The sequence below is a fragment of the Miscanthus floridulus genome, chromosome 14, assembly GCF_019320115.1.
Source record: "Miscanthus floridulus cultivar M001 chromosome 14, ASM1932011v1, whole genome shotgun sequence".
NCBI classification, from domain to species: Eukaryota; Viridiplantae; Streptophyta; class Magnoliopsida; order Poales; family Poaceae; genus Miscanthus; species Miscanthus floridulus.
The window spans coordinates 88,086,158-88,096,426 of NC_089593.1; the positions used below are offsets into that span (position 1 = coordinate 88,086,158).

General features: G+C 44.3%; 1 non-coding gene across 1 annotated transcript; it reads left to right on the forward strand.

Moving 5' to 3' along the window:
- The first annotated feature begins 1,019 nt into the window (after positions 1 to 1,019).
- On the forward strand, positions 1,020 to 1,128 carry LOC136506234 (small nucleolar RNA R71). Its single transcript, XR_010771457.1, has one exon. It is a non-coding gene; the product is annotated as a small nucleolar RNA R71 (small nucleolar RNA).
- The last annotated feature ends 9,141 nt before the right edge of the window (positions 1,129 to 10,269 follow it).

Here is a 10,269-nt window from a genome sequence, read left to right on the forward strand (position 1 = left end):
TGGCATCTTCAAGAACTCCCTTGGGGTAGCAGAGGGACTGATCTACATGCTGCAAATGCATATTTGTGTACAAGAAAGTATCTTCATTAATTTTATCATAGATTACCTTTGGCATAATGTTGACACTTGCTCCGAAGTCATAGATAGCTTCTTGGAAAATGTGAGGTCCAATGGCGATGGAAATGATAGGTCTCCCAGGATCGCTCTTCTTTTCAGGTAAGGAATAATCTATCTGCCTTCCCGTCGATGGTTGTATATAGTAGTATGCTATATTATGAATATCGATGATCTTTCGGTTGCCCTAGAATCTTACCTTTGTCAGTCGAAGGAACAGTAGCCGCTAGCTAAGCTATTTGTGATTTTATCATCTTATTAAAGCTATGCTGGTTCTTAATGGCAGAGGAGAAGCTATGCATTCTATTATTTTTGTTTTCTAAGATATTATCATTGGAAGCTAGTTTTCTAGATAAGCCCTTCATAATTTTAGCTTGACCATAAATTAACTCTCTCATGGGTGGTTGATTATTGAAATTATTATAATTATTACCTTGATAGTTACCTTGGGAGTTACCTTGGTAGTTTGACCTTTGTTGCTGATTCCATCCTTGATTCTGTTGTGGATGAAGGTAGTTGTTGTTAATGAAGTTTACATCCTCGTGCATTTCAGGGCAATTGCTCCCTGAATGCCTAGTGTTTCCACATTTTTCTCATGTCATGCAGGAATCATGAAGTGCATGACTTCTTGCTTCTTATTAGCTCGATCTTCGAGCTTCTTCATGAGCAGGTCCATCTTGGCAGACATCATGTCTACCTCCTTGATTTGATGCATTCCTCCACCTCTCTTGCGGGTCTAAAGACGTTCTTCATTCCAACCATGGTTGGAGGTCATCTTCTCTATGAGAGCTGTTGCACCAAGGACTATGAGTGATAGGAAAGCACCTCCAGTAGCAACATTCATGTTCTCACGAGTACTATTGGTTAACCCATGGTAGAAAGTCTGCATTAGTAGCCAATTCTCCATCCCATAATGAGGACATTCTGATATATAATCTTGAAAGTGTTCCCATGCCCCAAGGACAAATTCATCATGCTGCTGTTGAAAGCTTAAAATTTTTCCACACAGAGCATTGGTCTTGCCTATGGAAAAGAACTTCGCTAGGAAGGCAGTGGAGCAGTTATCCCATGTAGTATTTCTATCTTTGTTAGCATAGAACCATTGCTTTGCCTTCCCCAAAAGTGAGAATGGGAAGAGGCAAAGTAGTATGGTGTCTCTGGTCACTCCCTTGATGGTGAAAGTGCTGCAGATCTCTAGGAAGTGTTGGAGATGAGCACTCACATCTTCATGTGCCTTTCCACAAAACTAGTTGGCTTGCACCATATTGATGAGAGCTGGCTTGAGCTCAAAACCATTGTCTCCCACATTAAATGTTGATCCAGTATGGATGTTGGCCATAGTTAGAGCAAAGAACTCATGGAGAGTCTTATCAGCCATGGCTTCAAAAACTAGTGTTAAGCTCCGCCAGGTCTGGTTGTCTTCTGATTCTAAAGCTGAGACTTTCTTGAGTTTAGCTCTAGTTCTCCTGATTAATGCTTCTGGATCTTCAACATAGTTTGTTGGAAGGTCAAAACTGGTCATACATTACTGACGGTGCCATACTCTCAAGGTTCCCAACTATTGGATATGCTAGCTACCAAATCCGTACCAAAGAAGACCCAAAGGTTCATGACTCACCTATTCAAGGTAGGATATCTGAAGATCACACCAAGACTCTGACTAGGGCATGACTATGTAACTTGTAGGGCAAGTAGGTCTTGGATATAAATAGCTAGTCATCTGCCCTATTGTAATCATCGAAACTCTCATAGGCATAGCCCTTTGTAACCTGTCATCTCACCATCTTGACGAGATCTCAATATAAACAAGTAGCTGCTGGACATAGGGCTGTTACTCGCTTCCTAGGGGCCTGAACTAGAATAAATCTTGTGTCCCGACTATGCTTGCTCTTTGCGTTAGGCGAATTCCTTCAAGAACTGAATATCTACCGGTAAAAAACACCGACAGAGGTGCACCAGGTAGGGGGATTTCACGCGAAAGAGTGATCATGCTTATCATCAATGGAGTTTGGTATGCCGCACCGACATGTTCCGACGTTGAGGTATTGCCTACTTCGGCCAAATCTGAGATCTTGAGCTACCACTACTTAGGACCTCATATCTATTCACCCTCCCGCAACATGCCACCAACCATCCACTTTGGAAGCTTGGTATTCGAGCATGACGGTGATTTCAATCTCAAGTGGATGGAGATCGATGATCCCGATCTAACTCACGCTGGTCGGCAGGTTTTCACCTCCTGGGGACACCCAACCGAGGAGGAGAAGAACAAAAAAACTACTCAGCTTGATCTAGACTTCGAGGACTCTGATATTGAGTTAGATCCCTTCAAAAGCCATTGGTTGTACATGGCTAGTCGTGCTTAGACTCCCACCGATAAGGCCGGCTCATCGGTTTTCCGATCACCTCCGTGCTTAAGAAGCGCACTGACACTCAACACAACCACCCCTAGGGCACCAACTCAGTCAACCCTGACTCCAAGGAATCTGAGTTCTAACTTCCGAGTAGCCTAGGAGGATAACATATAGATTAGAACTCTCCTAGGTACTATGGGAGCCCTAGCAGAAGAGGGCACACCCCTAGCAAAAATCATTGAGCAGGCTCAAAATCAGGTTGATCAGATAAAGCAGCACATGGATGCTCAGGCAGCCAAATCATGATCTCAATCTAGAGGTTGAAACCCTCCTCTTGAGAGATCTAATCGATCGGTAGGAAACCATTATCAACCAAGATGAGGTCGAGATCTACAACCCAAACTTGATATGCATCGTTGTAATCACGATGCTCGGGAAACCATCAATATCAACATGGCCCAACACAGGAACTATTCAGCCAGCCCCTATTCCGCATTTGCACATAGGCTACATCAGGTGATATGGCCCGACAAGTTCTGTCTTGGACCCATTGAGAAGTACGATGGAACTACCAATCCTAAGGAGTCGATCTAGATCTCCGAGATGGTGATCAAGGCAGCATCAGGAGACGGCTATGTAAAAGCCAATTTCCTACCGACTGTCCTTCAGGGGTCCACCCGAACTTGGCTGATGAATTTTCCCGAGTGCACGGTCCAATCTTGGAACCATCTGCACCTGCTATTCGAGGCCAACTTTCATGCAACTTATAACCATCCTAGGAGCGAGGACGATCTAATTGCATGTGTTCAAAAATCCAATGAGAATCTTTGGGACTTTATTCATCGGTTTAGTGAGATCCGAAACATGATCCCTGACATGACCGAGGATCGGGTGATTATAGCCTTCAAGCAAGTGTGTAAAGATGAATGAACCACGAAGAAATTAGCCACCAAAAACCCAAAGACGGTCACTGAGTTCTACAAGATTCTCGTTGCAACGGCAAAGGCAGCCAATGCCCGAGCCCGAATGCATGGACAGCCCAATGCTGAAGATAAGAAGAAGAACAAGGAAACGAAGCACAAGACCGAAGCTAAAGTCCTTGTCATAGGAAACAGAAAGGCTCTATCGCGATGATAAGGTAAACCTAAAGACCTTCCCGTCTATTGCCCTATTCACTGTTCTACCAAGCACAACTTTGTAGATTATCTGGTCTATAAGAAGCAGAAGCAGGAGGAAGAACATGCACGTAAGCCTAAAGGTCCAGTCTGGCAGGAGCTACCTAGGCGACAAGCCAACCCCCAAAACGATGATGATCCGATCGCCTTGGGGGAAAATGAGATCGCTATAATCTATGGCAGTAGGGCCACACCAGCCTCCAAGACCAAATTGAAGTAGGTCGAGCAGTAGGTAAATAGCACCCAGCCCTCAGACAAAAGGCTTCAGTGGTTAGAGGTACCGATCTAATTCGACATTCGGGATCATCCCCTGAATCTGTATGACGGTCTGTTGCTCCCGTTGGTCATAAAACCCTACATTGGGAATTACAAGGTCAGTCGAACCTTAATTGATAGCGGCAGCAGCCTCAATCTCCTTTTCACCAATACATATGGCAACCTAGGATACCCCCTCGGGAGAATCGATCTACAAGTTACCCTTAGAGAAGACAAGAACATTAGGTCCGAATCCTTGACATTCGAGGTTGCATACTTTGAGTCAGCATATAATTGCATCCTAGGTAGACCATTCCTGAAGAAGTTCATGACAGTAGCTCATTTTGCCTATTCAGTACTCAAGGTAACTCGACCCTTGTGGCTCGATGACTATTCATGATGACCGAAAGGGAGCCATCGCATGTGACATGAAAATCCTAGACATGATCAAGCAGTATGCACAAGTTCTGGTAGACCCGAAGGAACCACCAGCCAAGCAATAGAAGACTACTGTGGTGGTAACCATGACTCTGGCTACCCTAAAGCCAAAAGATGTGCCGAAAGACCTCGAGTCCTCTAAAGCAGCTATAGCCTGAGCTAATGCTTTGGCACCACTAGCTCAGAAACCTGTGGTCACCACTGGTGAAAGCCATGAAGAAGACGATGAGTTGGCAAAAACTCTTGCTCCTACTCGTCAAGCAAAGGAGACCCAAGATGATGCATCAATAAGGAACGTAGTTCTGGATCCTCAAGATCCAGCCTAACCAACCAATATCGGGTCAAACCTAGACCCTCAATAGGAATTCGAGCATGTTGCTTTTCTCTAAACAAATAAAGATGTGTTCACTTGGGAACCGTCTAACATGCCTGGTATCCCTAGAGAAGTAATAGAGCACAAACTCGGTCTACCAGCTAGCGCCCAACCAGTCAGATAGAAGCAGAGACGCTACACCCAGGAAAAGTGCCATACGTGATGAAATTAACCATCTATTGAAGGCAGGTTTAGTACGAGAGGTCCCCTTTCTAGAGTGGCTCGCAAATCCCATGATGGTGAAGAAGCCTAATGGTGCGTGGAGTACACCGACTTGAATAAAGCAAGTCCAAAAGATGAGTATCCCCTTCCGATGATAGATCAAATTGTTAATTCAACCTTCGGATGCGAGTGGCTATGTTTTTTAGATGCCTATTCATGGTATCATCAAATTAGCATGTGCATAGATGATGAGGAAAAACTGCATTTGTAAGTCCTTTCGGTGTATACTATTATATTAAGATGCCTTTTGGCCTAAAGAATGCTGGTTCTACGTATAAAAAATGTGTTCATATTGGTCTCGAAGGCCAGATCGGCCGTAATGTCAAAGCATATATTGATGACATAGTTGTTTAAAGCAAATCCAGAGGTGATCTAATGACCAATCTAAAGGAAACTTTTAACAATTTACGTAAGAACAAAATGATGCTCAACCCTAATAAATGCACATTCGGTGTTTCTTCGGGTAAGCTACTCAGGTACTTGGTGTCTCAGCGTGGCATTGAAGCAAACCCCAAGAAGGTCAAGGCGATCGAAGATATGCAGTCTCCACGCATTCACAAAGAAGTCTAGAAACTAGCTGGAATGATGGCAGCACTGAGTCGATTTGTATCCAAGTCAGGCGAACGAGGTATGCCATTTTATAGATTGCGACATAAACATGACAATTTCCAATGGGATAAATAGGTTGAGGAGGCATTTCAAAAATTCAAGCAATACCTAGAACAATTACTGACCCTCGTGCCTCCAAAGGATGGTGAAGTCATGTTCTTATATGTAGCAGAAACTCCCAAAGTTGTTAGTGCGGTCCTGGTGGTCGAGCGTTAGGAGGGCAAATCTGTGAAGCAGTACCCAGTTTATTTCGAAAGTGAAGTCCTACATGATGCCTGATCCAGGTACCCTAACATCCAAAAACTATTATATGTTGTACTAATGTCTTCTGGTCTTTAGAGCTAGGACAATATGACATACAATTTGTACCACAAACTACGGTCAAGTCGCAGGCTCTAGCTAATTTTGTTGTAGAGTGGATAAACCTCAAACCTATAGAGGCAACATAGAACCCCAAGCATTGGCTCATGTTTTCCAATGGTGCAAAGTGTAAAAATAGTACAGGGGCTAGAGTTGTCCTGTATCACTAGAGGGAGACACTCTGAGGTACGCAATTCAAATTGATTTTACTAACCCGACTCTGACCAACAATATTGCTGAATATGAAGGTCCATTAACTGGTTTGCGAATTGCCATATCCTTGGGAATCCGAAGGCTACTTGTGAAAGGGGATTCAGAAGTAGTTGCCCAACAAACATCCAAAGGATATCGAGCAATGAACAAGAACCTGGCCTCATATTTACAAGCATATCAACGGTTAGAGTTGAAGTTCGATGGACTCAAAGTCTAATATATCCCCCACAAATATAATATCGATGCTGACTCTTTGGCCAGTTGAGCAGCTTTACAACAACACCTACTGGGAGACGTCCTGGTCGAAGTGCTTGAAAAACCCTCTATCCTGATCTCAAGGTCAGGTCCAAACCCCACGCTTGACCAGTCAAGCGGCGAGGCAATACTCAATGAATTCCTTACGAAGTCTACGCTGGGCGATCCGGCTCGTGCTGCCGCTCTAGTTGGAAATGGGGGAACTAGATGGATTCAATGTGGGCGTACCTCACAAACCAGGATACTCTGGTCGATGGTGTAGATATGGAATGAACCAGCCATAAAGCCATGCTTTATATAGTGGTAGACGGTATCCTCTACAAATGAGGCCATAATGGGGTTCTTCTCAAATGCATCACACAGGTAGAGGGCATTAGTTTGCTCCACGACATCCACAGAGGAATCTATGGGTCCCATATCTCTCATCAAGCTTTGGTAGGAAAAGCCTTGTGATAAGGATTTTATTGGCCAACAACTCTCCAAGACGCCATCGAGCTGGTTAAAACATGTGAATCATGTCAGTTTTTCACAAAGCAAATTCACCAGCCGACCCAAGCGTTGAATACAATTCCACTATCTTGGCCATTCGCCACTTGGGGTATTGATATACTTGGACCTTTCCCAAAAGCCCAAGGAGGGTGGAGGTTCCTGATTGTTGCCATAGACACCTTTACTAAGTGGGTTGAGGTAGAACTGGTTGGACATATCACCAAGGAGAACATAGTCAAATTCTTGCATGGCATAGTAATGCATTTTGGCATACCCAACCGATTGATATCGAACAATGGAACACAATTTATAAGCAAGAAGTTTGAAAATTTCTATGCTGCTTATGGGATAAAGCATCCTCGGTCTACAGTAAACCACCCGATGACCAACAGAAATGTCGAACAAGCAAATGGCTTAATATTGTAAGGGATTAAGACCCGATTTTTTTACAAGCTAAATGCTTATGACAAAAATGGGTACAAGAAGTCCCGACAGTATTATGGTCAATGCGCACGACATCTAGACAAGCTATGGGTGAAACCCCATTCTTCCTTGTGTACTGTGTCAAAGCAGTACTCCCGCCAGATATAAGACTTAAGTCGCCACGTGTGCTAATGTTCTCTGAAGAAGAAGAGCCTGAACGTCGTGATCTTGACTTAATGCTACTTGAGGAAGAGCGTGATAGAACCGCTTACCAAGTACAACAATATCAACAATCCCTTCAGAAATATCATAACCACCATGTGCGCAGTCGGGCTTTAAGCGTCGGGGATTTAGTACTAAAGAAGGACCAACGGACAATGGACAAAACCAAACTGTCTTATAGGTTGGCTGAAATTGATGGTGATATAATCCCAAACACATGGAATATGGATCAACTATGATGTTTCTATGCCTAAAGATAAGTGTCATTTCAAATTTCATAATAATTCAGTCAATATTTCTTATACACAGGCGATTTAATATCTTGTCCCTTCAGAGTTAATATGCTTGGGGGCTGGAGCCTACCGGTAGTGTCGTGCGAGCCCGTTGTTAATATAGCCAAAGGCTCGGGGGCTACCCTGGCCATTCTTTAGTTTTTCAAGTAGATCATTGCTCCTTTATCCAGGATGGAAGAGCGACCGAGCTGCCAAAAATTTGCCTACTAGTCTTCACTCTTCATCTAAATCTCATATTTAGACAAAGGGTCGGGGGCTACCACATACATATTCTCTAGTCTGAATTTTTTTCAATTATGCCAAGCTAAAATGCCCGATCCCATGACCAATGTGTAAGGAAAAAATAGCATCATCTCCAGTTAACAAGTGAGAATTTGCCAAAGCCCGATCAATACGGGATGGACATATCAACTCATTTAACAGGTGATAACCGAGAAACACAAGTTGTGATCAGCCTACTGCCATGTAGACAATGAACAAACATTAAAATGCAAAGGTAGACTGACAAGAGATTTTTCCTCACTGATAAATTTTTGCTAAAAATGCAGATTTACAAAAGAGGTATTCTAAACACCTTAACCAGACTACTTGATGGTCTCAAAGTTGGGTCACAACAAATCCCGATCCTCAAGGATGATGAGTTTCCTTATGGTATAGGGACTGGATGACCCGAACAAGGTGACCGACGCCAAGTTCAGGCGCTTGGTGGAGGACCGGATGGCATGGTGGTCTGCTCCGGTGACTCGTCGGGCTCTTAGCACTCTCCTCCTCCTAGTCGTCTAGAGCAACTTCCTCTACCACTTCACTAGTGCCTGTGGCCACACCAACTTCATCGTTGCTGACCAAGTCCACTAGGGCCCCATCACCAGGAGTTCTAAGGGCTTCCCAATTCAGCTCGACGAAGAGTTTCTGGGCAAACTCTCTGTCGCCGGGGATCTCTTCTCGGTTCAGCTCCGTAGAAAGCTGGTGAGCAAATTCCCAGTCACCACTCGTGTCAAGCGTAGTGGTGATCCGAGGAATAGAGGGACCGGTGTTGGCAGTGGCAGTGAAGGAAGCTATCAAACTCTCTGATTCATTGTCAGAGAGCTCAATAACCCCCTGTAGCGGAGCACCTGACTCAAGCCCCTTTAGGGCTAACGAGGCGGTTCCTGTAGTGCTCATTACAACCTCCTCTTTTTCCTTCTTCATAGATATAGCCTCCCTCCGAGGGAGCACCATGCCTAAGGATGGAGTCAAGGCTAGATCTACAGATGACGCTGGAGTGGTAGATGACATCGCCGAAAGAGATGATCAGGGTGAATCCCCGCTAGACCGCCCAGGAGAACCCTCAAGCAGCAGGCGAGGGATCTTGCAGCGGCGGCCAATGATCTTCATCCTCATGACTAGTAATGTGGAGATGCTAAGCGGATCTAACCTAGCACTCAGACACCCGCTTATAAAGCCAAGGCTGGGGTGATTGGGAAAGCAAGCCAATCATCATCCATGAACCAAAGTGACACATTAATCGCAAGCCATGCATAATCCTCGAAAGTCAAGCCGACGTGGCCACTTGAGTGCCTGACAACCATCGCTTGACTCGGACAGAGACCACATTGACAAGACAAGATGACTCCTGAGTATGGCTTATTTTATTTTTATAGCTCATCGGCCAACTATGCGACTCTATAACTTTTACTTGGCCAGCCTTGTTACCACTGGTACGAGTTAGACCTTTTCAATAAAGTCCTGATTTCGAATGCCCTAAAAGGCCTAAGTCTAGGAAAGTTACCGAGTCTGGCTTGCCTGATAAGCTCAGGGGCTACTGACGGTGCCATACTCTCAGGATTCCCGACTATCGGATATGCCAGCTACCGAATCCGTACCAAAGAACACCCAAAGGTTCATGACTCGCTTATTCAAGGAAGGATATCTAAGGATTACACCAAGACTTCGACTAGGTCATGGCTATGTAACTTGTAGGGCAAGTAGGCCTCGGATATAAATAGCTAGTCATCCATCCTGTTGTAATCATTGAAACTCTTATAGGCATAGCCCTTTGTAACCTGTCATCTCGCCATCTCAATGAGATCTCAATATAAACACGTAGCTGCTGGACGTAGGGTTGTTACTCACTTCCTAGGGGCCTGAACCAGGATAAATCTCATGTCCTGACTGTGCTTGCTCTTTGCGTCTGGCGAATTCCTCCAAGAACTGAATATCTGCTGGTAGAAAACACCGACAATTACCATGCATAAAATATAAAAGTAGACAGAACAAGGGTAAACCTGTTTGAGCAGAGACTAATGGTTATCTCGATCACATCGACAAGTATAAGTTTATCAATATTTTCTTACTGCCTAGCTACCTTCCTCGGCAACAGCGCCAGAAATGCTTGTTGGTATTTATTAACTTATCACTTGTTTAAGTAGTCACCTAATGTAACTGACATTTCTTAGCATCACTTTTACTAAGTCGTCATCCCTAGCGATGGTGCC